Consider the following 12987-nt stretch of genomic DNA (forward strand, 5'->3'; position numbering starts at 1 on the left):
AAAACAAAAACAATAGGACACAATGGTGTGACTGTTGGAAGGATAAATGTTGTCATATTTCACAAGCACACTACACGCATTTCCCACCTCGGTCAATCGTGTGCTAGCGAAAGAGTCAGGACATATCGTCCTTTGTGTGAGAGAGTAAGCTGTACGGGCGATAGGACCTCTTGGCGTTGTCACTGTGCAATATTTTTTTTATTTTTCCCCTTGTGAGTGCGAAAGAAACAGCAACAGGACTGGCACCACCAAGATCCTGGTACAATTTCTGGAGCACCAATGACTTTTAGTCCTCGCGTTTCCATAGAAACCAATCGATCTTCCCCTCTTCTGTGCAGTAATCGACAAAATGGTGGAGTTTTATATTTTGCTCCAAGCAATATTTCATTTTCCTCATCCAACATGCTATAACTACACCAATTACTTCCCATACATTATGTAGACCGAAATATCCATTCCACATTTTTATGTATTTATGCCTATTAAACATATTTATCATTTGCCAATGGAATTTGCGTACACTCCCTAATCTACGAAAAATTATACTTCCCTGTATATATTTTTATTATTTATTTTTAAATATAGATAAATAAAACATGTAAACTAACTTTTATTGAAAATATGAATTCAAGTATCGGAAGAAAAATGACTGAAGAAGATGATGTATTGATTGATGCTCAGAACAGTAATCGAATAAGAAAATCAGCGATGTCGTGTCGCTAATTGCAATGTTTCGGCAATTTTATTGCCATCTTCAGGCTCTGCACAATGGATTACACAGATTAATGGTTCCGTTTTATTAACATATGATTGTAATTCGTACTTATCCCTAGTTTATGCTCGATTTAAAGAAATGTCATTTTAACGCTTTTAGGGAGTTTTTTTTTGTGAAGAAAATTAATAATAAACCTTTGGTATATATACCTACATATTAAACCTAAAATAAATTACCCTTGGCTAGAAACTCTACTAATTCGGTAACTATTTCTGAAAAAAATCGTAATTGAATTTCTTTTCTATATTTTTAGGGGAACGTGGCCCAATTTGGACCTCTTAAAGCCTTGAAAGAAATCCGCTATTACTTTAAACATGGAAAGTTACTAGAGTTCAAAGAGCATTAAATGAGCTTTAAAATGGTACCAAATTTAAGAATATTGCTTTTTATTTTGTATCATTTTTTCTCATCCTGCGTGGACCTTCGGAGGTCGAAAATGGGACACGTTCCCCTATACATACATATTTAAAAAAAATCAAGTGATGTATAAAATGACTAAACTTCCATTATTCAATCTGGATTGTTAATAATTTAAAGGAGTTAATTAAATCTTTTATGAGTAAAGACTTCCTTCAGGGAATTAAATTTGACACGTAATATCTTTTAGAGAATTAAACTTGAAGAAAATATCGCCAAAAACGGGTACATTTGTAAATGGTAATTTACGTAATTTACCACAAAAAGTACATAGAAAAAAAAAAAGATTTTCTACAAAATGGAAAAATATATGCACGGTAATTGTTGGTTTTGAAACATTAAATAACACTTAAAAAATTAAAAAAAAAAAACAAATTATAACACCTCTATATGCCTGATGAGGAAGAAATAAAGCTTTCGAAACATCGCACTGTTTAGGAAAAATGCTCTTAACTGGTCGTTAATGGTGCCCTCCCTCACCATGCAACACTTACGTTCAAAAAGTTTGTCTCATTTTTTTTAACTCGTGCGTTTTTGAATTTGCATAGCAAAAATGTAAATGGTTTTAAGGAAACTTTAATTAGAAGATTGGTCGATTTTAATGCCCCAGAACTTGAAAAATTGTCATATGAAATACCAAATTGATGAAAATACGTTTAACCGGATTAACTTATCTTCAAGACTCCAATGAGTCAAGATCAGGAGGTACAAAAAACTATAATTTTCAAAGTTTTGAATGGGCCAAGAATATCTTATTTGCGCACTAAATAACCCCCAATAAATTGTCCTTAAACTGTTAACGCTTCAAAGTGACACTTTACCTATGCAGAACCCTATAAGAATAAACTACTGTAATTTATTGCTCGAACAACGTTTTGCGCTATGTTTTTTTTGGTGTATGCATATCTTTTTATTTTTTATGTATTTCCCGTTAACGTCATGAAATGCCGTATGAGCTTCCAATTCCTATGTTTAAGCTGTGATTCTTTCTTCAAAGAAGCACAGCTTCTGTGTACACTCAAAAATGCAAAGTCGTCAGATCGGGGTCAAACTTGGGATGAGCACGAATTAGGGTCCCCACATTCCAAAAAACGTATGCGCCAAAAATCTTTCCGTCCGTCCGTCCGGCCGTCCGGAACCTTTCGCTTATTACAAGAGAACGGTAATAGATAGAGACTTGCGGTCAACGGCAAAGTTCATATATCGGGTGGAAGACATCCGATTATGAAGTCAGATCCGACCCCCACCCCTCCGTCCGCCATTTTGAATAACCCCCCAAATTTTGTTTTCGCTATATCTCAGCCCCTATTATAGCTAGATGTCTGAAATTTTGGTATGTTGTGGGGGCAATCAAGACCTTTTCAACGATACCTCATTTTCGAAAGTCGGTAAACCGTTTAGCCAATATGGCCGCCACAATTTTTCATCGAAAATCGGCCATAACTCGAGAACGGCTTGACCGATTTTGATCAACTCGGGCTCAAATGAAAGATATTAATAAGCCCTACAACTTCTTGGAACATGGCAAGTTCAAAAAATGACCGCAAGTGGCGCTAAAATCGAAAACAAAATTTTCGATGAGTTTTCGATGAATATCTCGAGCACCGCTTTATAGAATTGCTTCAAATTTTGATATGTTATAGCTGGCTATAATATCTTTCATCATGCCAAAAATGAAGAAAATCTATGTAGCCTTTCCGGAGATATCGCGTTTTAAAGTTAACATGTCATATCTTGAGTTGCATAAGACCAACGCCCCGCGAAGCGGGACGTTTTATATATACATATATAAAAGTTAACTAAAATATATATAAATGCATAGATATATACATTATATATATACATATAAAAATGCAAAGATAAATATATATAAACTGCAAAGATAAAAATTAAATATAGCATGGATGGAACAGTATAAAGCGAAAGAACGGTAAGTAAAACTTACGGGCTGTGATTCTTTCTTTGTCAGTGAAATGTGAAGATTGCTAAAAATTGAGGATGGGCAAATTTTGAGGAGAGACCTACTCGTGAGCTGAATCACAGCCAACGCCCGCCACGATTAAGGCTTTCTTCAAAATTTCTGACCGTTGGCTGTGATTCAGCTCACGAGTAAATCTCTCCTCAAAATTTGCCCATCCTCAATTTTCAGCCATCTTCACATTTCACTGACAAAGAAAGAATCACAGCCCGTAAATTTTACTTACCGTTCTTTTGCCTTATACTGTTCCATCCATGTTTTTTTCTGAATGAATATTCTTTTAAGCAATTTAGAAGCTAACAATTTACAGAAGAAAATAACAGGGCTCTGATAACCTGTTTTGTCAGGAAATTTTAAATATTTTGATTGTTGCTCAATAAACCCATTTATTTATTTAATTCAATCAATTAGATTTCAATGAAAAAGGTTTGTTCCAAGTTCCTGCACGTGAGTCTAATTTATGGTCTTTGTGGTGTGCAGGAGGATATTTCCTTTTTTTTCGACCTAAGCCAAAAGTGTGTCGTATTAATTCAAGTAAGCAATAATTGAGTATTACTAATTTTCACAGCATGTACTTCGTTTCGCAATACAAAAGTAGGTGGTTCGGTCAAGAGACAGTGCCTTTTGTCATTTATTTTTTGCGCGTGTTAAAAATTGCTACCCTTCACTCCTCAATTTGAATTGTTTGATTAAATCGGGTAAATATATGGATGTTTTAATACATATTTCCTATTAGAATTAGACTTCCCCATACATTGTTTAATTTTCTAATCAAAAGATGTCGTGATTTTTGTAAAAAAAAATAATCCTTTTTGAACAGAATGCTGTTGTAGAATAGGTATCAGCACAACACATATATGTAACTACATACTGCATAATTGAGAGTTATTTTTCTTCCAATTTTTTTATTAGTCAAGATAAAGGAATTTCCTCGTAGAAAATACAAATACATATGTATAATAAAAGACTGCTGTACAGGCCTTATTCATATTCTGGCATTACCATTTTACCTTCCATTAACATAGACCAAATATACTTTTTCTTGTACATTAACCATACAGATCATGCTATATATAGACTCATTTGTTACTATGAAATAGTGAAGATTTTTAAAGTAGTAGCACTGAAATAATTATAAATCTAATTTATTTTTTGTCTCTTTTTTTAGAGCTTCAATTTTAATCTTAATAATCTTTTAATTTTTTAATAATCTTTTAATTTTAATGTATGTAATAAAATTTGATATTTCATTGTAAATAAACTCTTCCGAAACGACAAAGCCGATCATGATGATACTTGTAATGGGGCTAGGGGCACCATTACAAATTGCAATGGGTACAGGGAATTCGTTAGAATTGCCTGTCCTCATATAGTGCTACCATTTTATATTTTTTTTACTTGCGCTTACGATAATTTGGATTTGAGTTTTTCCTTTTATTTTAGTTTAAGAAGTAATTTATCTTACAATATTGATGAACTTTAACAGAGAGAGAGAGAGAAGAGGGTAACACAGGACACAGGGATATGGTAGGGACATGCATCATACATAGATTATATATGGAATTTATAACATATATACATACATATGTGTATGACTGTAACTACAGACGGTATAAAAATACAAAAGAATGGACAACTCCGCCCTTCCAATGAGAGTGCCTTGAGGCATACATATGTCGAATTTTGCACCCATCTTCCTGCTTCACAATGACGATAATTATTATTCCAATAGGTCCTGATAATTGAGATGCTCTTGTCTAAAGTGTCTGAATGTGTTTTAACTCACTTTCCTTTCCTCTATACGCACCTCGCCTAATACCACCCGCTACTTTTTAAACTAGGCACCCCTTAAAAGGATTTAGAATGCAAGTGATTTTAATTCCTGAACCTCTAAGGCTATATATTGTAATTCTATGTTATATTTCTATAACAAAACTCTAAATCTCAAAAATCCATATGAAGAAAAACTGAAATGTATGTATGAAAAAGCAGTTTGCGTAAATATAAGATGACCTAATACATTTGGGTATAAACAAATTATATGTAACTTAACTTAATGGAATTTCCGGTTTTTTCTTTCACTTTTCAATTTTTATCATTACATCATGCATAGTGTACACTCTAAAATGCTAAATCGTAAGATCGGATTCAAACTTGGAATGAGCACGAATTAGGGTCCTTACATTCCAAAAGAAGTTGGCGCCAAAAATTTTTCCGTCCGATTCACAAGTCTCCACTGAGGTACTTTTGATCACTCATTTTCTTCTGTGCGCGAAATGTTCATAGTATAGGGGAGAGCGGGGTTAAGAAAGTCACTTAAGGGTTTAGAAAAAGCTCAAAATATCATATTTCCCAAACAGATAAAGCAAAATGTATAGCTCAATTCTTTAGGATATTTCTTGCCCTACAACTCTTTCTCAGATCATTTTGTTCTATCTAGCTACGAAATATGATATTTTAAGCTTTGTCCAAACCCTTAAGTGACTTTTTTAACCCCGCCCTCCCCTACGCATATATTCACCTTTTTTTATTTTAAAGCTTTACGACCCCAGCCTTTTCAAGACACAAGTCCAACATTCACCTAAAATGAAAAATTTTGAGATTGCTAACCCCAAAATGCCGTCATTACGATGAAAATATTACATGACATGCAATTTAATTACATAAAGGATGTAAGGGGAGGAAGCAGAAAAATCCATCGAGTACCACTGTTATTTAAATGGGTTAAATGTTTAGTTCCAGCAATTGAACCAGAAAAATACTCAACGACAACCGCTCATTCATGATTGAGTCAATCAAAATGATTTTATTTTTTAGGCAATTTCGTTTTATGATATGTAAATTTTGTGGCTTTTCCTACAAAAACTTATCCATAATTCATTTATTGGCGAATTGATTTATAGTGAAATATTTACATATATAAAAACAGCACAATCAAAGTCTTATAGAAAATTTTCTAAATTTATGTTTAATGGCAATTTTTTTGTAGGAGCTGGTGATGCTTCCACGTTTAATCCTATGTTTAATGGATTCTGAACCCTGCTATATTACTTATGCTTGACTTTGAGTTCATAAAATTGACATGAAAATTAATTTTTATAAAAGTCGTTCACTCTAAAGAAGAGCTTAAAGTGTCTTACGTAAAATTCAAAGAATTATAAACTTTTTTAAACAATTTTGAAATCAGACTGCGAAAATTTAAACCAAAAATACCTGTGCATTTTTCCTATGTAATATCTTGAATTATTACACGATTTAAATTATCCAACTTATAACAGCATAACAATAGGATTGTTAAATCATGAATACTTCACCATTTGAATGTATTTCAATTGAGTGAAAAATCTGGGCAAAGAGGGGTTAATATAGCAAAACAAAATAAAACAAATCAATAAATATATGCCATAAAGGCAAAGAACAATTAATGAATATAAAAAAAATGAATTAAATACTGTATAAACAATATATTTTGTAAATACAGTCACCTAGGGGAAAAACAATTAGGTACCTACCTAAAAAATGTATTAATTAAACTAATAAATTTTAATTTTTAATCTAAGTTAAATCATGAAATATTTTTACGCAAATGTTTTTATTTTTTTTTCTAATTTTTCTAAAAGTATGGTTTTATTCTTTGAACGTTTATAAATTGATGTTAAACGCCACGCCATAAAATTATTTTTCATTCTTCTGACTTATACAAAAGTCGACCTTTTTAAATTGCGAAAATATCAAAACCTATGAGATTACACCCCACAAAGCTATCAAATTTTAATTTTATACCCACAATTATTTTGTATTTATTACTAGATCCATCTAATAGGATTTTAATTTATAGAATATTCAAAGCTCGTATTTAAAATTTTCAACTCGATCTAAGGGGTGTGATGTAGTTTTTAGTATGATGATCAGGTATGATGAACAATCTTTATACATATAAGAACGATAATAAGAATTGCATGAACAAAAATTTTATTTTCCATAAAAATTTATACTGCATACCCTGCATACCTATTTAATATCTGTCGTCTAACTTATTCTGGAATAGAGATTCTCGTCACGTTTAGTGACTGGTTAGTTATTGAGGTACATAAGAACCGATTATGGGAAATCAAAATGACCACTAAAATGTTTTTTTATTATTAATACAAAGTGCGCAAGCATAGCAATATTTTTTGTACAGGTTTTACCAGTGTGCTATGTGGGGAAAGAGCTCTATGCGTTACGGAACAAACTTAAAAGGTTTGCTAGCCAATTACCGACTAAAAGCAATGGATCCCAAGTTCTTGCATATGTGAGCACGCTGCTGATGGAACACCAGAGCTTATCATCGTAGATACAGCATGTTATATAATATGTATGTATATGAATGGGTGGCGGCGAGGAAGTGAGTGGAAGCCGTGCTAAGTGGGCGGCGGTGATCCTGGGGGGATGAAGCCAGAGCATGATGGACGATGTTGAATACCGTGGCGAGTGGGTGGGTTTTTGATGGAGTCGACTATGGGGGGATCATCACTGTGTGCTCATACATCGAGTCCTATGTAGGTCCCCCATCCTTATGCCCTCGGCAGCATTATAACAATAGCAGCACTGCGAGCAGATGAGAACTCATTTTTTCCCGCTTTTCTCGCTACATAGAAGATTCTCTCTCCATGCCAACTTTAGCAAATGGGTACATATATGTACTGCTTCCATTAGTGTATGTATAATGGATGAAGAGTGGATAAAACAGAAAACTTTTTGGTAAAACTTTGGCTTAAAGGTCTTTTTTATGTGATGTTGTGTTATAACATTTGTATGTATCGTTGATGTTGTTTTAAAAGACTTTTCGTGGTAACCGTAATGACAGCTTAAGCCTCATCAAAACAAAAGGTAATTCAATTATTTTTGCATATGTGTGGAAGAATATATGCGAAGTATATCAAGGATTATTCATATTTCTACAGACTTAAATGTTATATTTTACTTGTTTGATTTTCAAAGTCTTCATAAGATTTGCCTACAGATCCATTGACCCTGTCTCCGGAAAGAACCCCGAAACAAGACAAATGAGAAAGTTTTAATTGATTTATTTCAATTGAAAAATTTTTTTTTTGTAGCAAGAGAGGAGAATTTGATGAAAGTTTGGGCATTTTGGGTATCTGTGTATCTATTACACATTATATTGCAACAAACACCTCGCGTCGAAGCTGTAATGCTGTATCGCTATATTGTGCTGGAAAGCTTTAATCAATAAAATAACCATCGTACACGCATACGCTGTAGCAACAATTGCGCGTTCTATAGAAGGGGACGAGATACAGACTCACCATTTGAAAGGGAATTTGTAGAGCAATTGACATATTTTTTTATATTTTCTCGTGAAAGATTTAAATGAATTACTATATAATTCTTACCTTTTTAACATTATATGTTTGATGTAAAGTTGTTCTGGCGCAGTATTATTTCTGGCACTCGGAGATTGTTTTCTCCTTTTATAATATTACCTTATAGTTATGCTCACTAGGGTAAGATTTTATTTATGTTATTTAACCAAAATATTGTTTTTTTCCCCAAATGGTACTTTTTACTATCAGTATACAGGAAAACTGGGAATTTTATGTTAAAATTAAATTAGGTTTTTATTTGTTTTTCGATTATTTTTTCTTAGAAGTCAATCATTACGCGTCCAGTTATAAAAGTTGGTGACCCACAACGTGTAGAAGTTTTATTATGCGTTGTTATACTATTTGTGAGCAGTATTAGTAGGCAAAGTTGATTTTTTTTTGTGAAATTCGGTAATTTGATGCATAAAAATAGTAATATCTCTGGTTCTATAATACCTACAGAAATTTCTTGATATAATTTAGGATATATTATGATACTTTTGAAGGTCAACTCCAGAACACAAAATGGTGGCTTTTTGTTTTACAAAAACAGTTTTTTGATATTTTTGTCTTGAAGGAATGATTCTAGAGATTTCTGATGTTCTAGAAATTTGTAGAAAATTGCAAAACCTTTAATTTGATACCCAGTAGATTCAAATCGGACCAGCCGTTAAAGAGATATGGCTCTTAGAACTTTTAAAATTCAAGAATTTTTCAAATGGCTATATCTTCTAAACGGCGACATAGTTTTTCTTCATTTTTCCACTGGTGAAAGATATTGAGTCAAAAAAAGTAGACTGAATATGCATATGTTATGCATATTATGTTATGAATATGCAATATGTATTTCCGATCGCGATGAAGTTTGGCACAGAAGCTCCTTATATCAGGCGGTTTCTAGTCGCCGTATCTATTTTCCTCCCAAAAGCCCCCTTCAGGTAGCCCCATTTAAATATCATGAATCTTTTGCGAACTTTTGAATTTCGCGCCCGAAATGTTGTTAGAAAATGATTTCTTCTCTTTGCAAACTTTTCTTTTGAGATTGATAAGTGGACCTAATCTACCTATAAACCATCACAATTTTTTTCTCTCTAAAATTTGCATGAAACTAGGCGAGGTAAATTGGAGCGAAATGTATTTTAAAAACTTAAAAAAAATATAGCATGGATGGAACAGTATAAAGCGAAAGAACGGTAAGTAAAACTTACGGGCTGTGATTCTTTCTTTGTCAGTGAAATGTGAAGATGGCTGAAAATTGAGGATGGGCAAATTTTGAGGAAAGCTTTCTCGCGCACCGAATCACAGCCAACGCGCAGATAATTTGTGAAATGCCTTAATCGTGGGCGTTGGCTGTGATTCGGTACGCGAGAAAGCTTTCCTCAAAATTTGCCCATCCTCAATTTTCAGCCATCTTCACATTTCACTGACAAAGAAAGAATCACAGCCCGTAAGTTTTACTTACCGTTCTTTCGCTTTATACTGTTCCATCCATGCTATATTTAATTTAATATTTATCTTTGCAGTTTATATATATTTATCTTTGCATTTTTATATGTATATGTATATCTATGCATTTATATATATATATATATATTTTACTTTACTTTTACTTTTATATGTGTATATATAAAACGCCCCGCTTCGCGGGGCGTTGGACTTATTCAAATCAATCAGGATATGACATGTTAATTTTAAAACGCGATATCTCCGGAACGGCTACATAGATTTTCTTCATTTTTGGCATGATGAAAGATATTATAGCCAACTATAACATATCAAAATTTGAAGCAATTCTATAAAGCGGTACTCGAGATATTCATCGAAAACTCATCGAAAATTTTGTTTTCGATTTTAGCGCCACTTGCGGTCATTTTATGAACTTGCAATGTTCCGAGCAGTTGTAGGGCTCATTAATATCTTTCATTTGAGCCCGAGTTGATCAAAATCGGTCAAGCCGTTTTCGAGTTATGGTCGATTTTCGATGAAAAATTGTGGCGGCCATATTGGCTAAACGGCTTGACCGATTTTCGAAAATGAGGTATTGTTGGAAAGCTCTTGATGGCCCCTACAACATATCAAAATTTCAGATTTTTAGCTATTACAGAAGCTGAGATATAGGGAAAACAAAATTTGACAGTTATTCAAAATGGCGGACGCCGGGGTGGGGGGTTGGATTTGACTTCATAATCGGATGTCTTCCACCCGATATATGAACTTTGCCGTTGACCGCAAGTCTCTATCTATTACCGTTCTCTTGTAATTTAGCGAAAGGTTCCGGACGGCCGGACGGCCGGACGGAAAGATTTTTGGCGCCACCGTTTTTTGGAATGTAGGGACCCTAATTCGTGCTCATCCCAAGTTTGAGCCCGATCTGACGACTTTGCATTTTAGAGTGTACACAGAAGCTGTGCTTCTTTGAAGAAAGAATCACAGCTAAAATACAGGGGAATCATCAGCAATGATGGCATCCCCTTCACCAAAATAAAAAAAAAATAAAAATAAATTTAAAAACTTTTTCGGGTTACTGTATTATTCATCCCTCTACTTAACATACGCCCCCCTTTTATAGCTTAAAATGGAGTTTGCTCACACGTGATTGGGGGCTCGTGGTTGACTAGTAGTAATATATAAATCTGAAAAGTCTGTCTGTTTGTGGCACACGAATACTTTCGAAATGGCTGGGCCGATTGATTGGGGGTTAATAGGACTTGTAAGCACTATATGGGATTCCGCCCCACTCCCCAGGTAGAGCGCCCCCACAAAAATGATTTTTTTAATTATTTACTTTTCTGAAGGGTCAGATAACGTTTTTTTTTATGAAAACTTGTCGCAGTACATAGTCTATCATTCGTCCTACCCCACTTTTATATTATTAAAGTAATTGCTCAAACGTGATTGATGGATCGGGTTAACTAGTCTTAATATAAAAGCTGATATGTATGTTTGTGGTATATGAACTCTTTTGAAACTGCTGTACTGAAAAGAAAATTAAATTGTGTAAAATTTGTATAATAAAATTCATTATGGAGGTAGAGGGCCGCAATGCGAATCAAAAGCGCTATATGGGATTCTGTCCCCTGGCTCCTTCATAGCGCCACAAACGGGTTTTATTCAAATCATTCAAATAGAATTTGCTCACACATGATTGGGGGCTGTGTGGTTAAGTAGTCATACATATTTGTTTCGTTTTTTTTTATTTAAATTCCTTTTACCTTTATAACAGCAAACACTTGCATATGTACTGTAGAGTGCACGTATAATAAATTTTAATGTTGGGAAAAAAAAGGAATTGATAATGATAAAATATGATATGGATGTAACCAAAATGAAATTTTCCGCCATTTTTCCGCCTCTTTTTTGATTTTTCTGCCATCTAGCATAAACATAACAGTCGTGTTTCTCTCATGGATTTATACCAAACTTCTCCATGAAAAGTTTTCCCCTCCATTTTATTGATTTTCCGAATGTTGAGAATTTGTGATATTAAACGTCGACTTCATACGAATATCTGGTGAGTTCTGTTGATATTTATTTATATGGATATTTTCTCAAAACTATTTATATTTTTTAGATTCTAAATCGCTATGATATAGTATGTTTTGGATGCTTGGAACAATTTTTCTTGTTATTGGAAACAATCTGCCATTGTATTATGCTAAGAGAGGTCCGCACCATCCACGTAGCGAGAGGGGAACCTATACAAAAGAAAAATTGGATATTCACTTGACGCACAATGATGAGTAATATCAAACTTCCGTAAGAGAGAGTCGCAATAAAGATATTTAACTACACTTTCGCTTTTTAGACATATAAAAGAAGACCTAAAGGCGATTAACCTACAACACAAGCAAGTGGAACATATGTCACTCGAAGAAAAACAATTTTATCAGTTTAAATTGCATGATGACGACAATAACGACATGCTGGATGGATTAGAAATCCTTCATAGCGCGAATCAGCATAAGCATACCTTCCGTAGAATTGATAGAGATAATTATTACGATACTACAGAATATGAACTGCAACATATAGTTGGTAAGTTCACTAATGGTATAATAGTTACTTGTTGGATAATCTTAAATTTTGCCTTGATTTGCATTTCTAAACTTTTTTTATCAAGACACAATTGATAACTTCATGAGAGAAGCTGATTTGGATGATGATGGCTTCATTAATTATCAAGAGTACTCAGCAGCGTTGAACAGCGTGGACGTTAATATTAATTCTGACCAAACTTTATTAGATGACCACTAAGGCCATGGTGCACCATCTTTCTACTATCATGTTACAGAACTAAAAGACTATATGTAAAGATAAAGATATTATTTCTAAATATTTCATTTAGATGTATTTATATTTGACCAAGAAGAACATGGATAGACCATCTCACAGGGTACATTCTCGATTCCCTCCATGGCGGCCCTCTCGATACCCTTGAGAATATAATTGTA

The 12987-nt window shown here is 33.6% G+C and overlaps 2 protein-coding genes across 2 annotated transcripts in view; both read left to right on the top strand.

Annotated features, from left to right (window-relative positions):
* Positions 1–12987, top strand: part of LOC129797536 (REST corepressor) — a 303631-nt gene that overhangs the window by 32368 nt on the left and 258276 nt on the right. The window lies entirely within an intron of this gene.
* LOC129797503 (V-type proton ATPase catalytic subunit A) overlaps positions 1–12987 on the top strand; it is a 96231-nt gene that overhangs the window by 15205 nt on the left and 68039 nt on the right. The gene's annotated exons all lie outside the window — the stretch shown is intronic.

The sequence above is a fragment of the Lutzomyia longipalpis genome, chromosome 1, assembly GCF_024334085.1.
Source record: "Lutzomyia longipalpis isolate SR_M1_2022 chromosome 1, ASM2433408v1".
Taxonomy (NCBI): domain Eukaryota; kingdom Metazoa; phylum Arthropoda; class Insecta; order Diptera; family Psychodidae; genus Lutzomyia; species Lutzomyia longipalpis.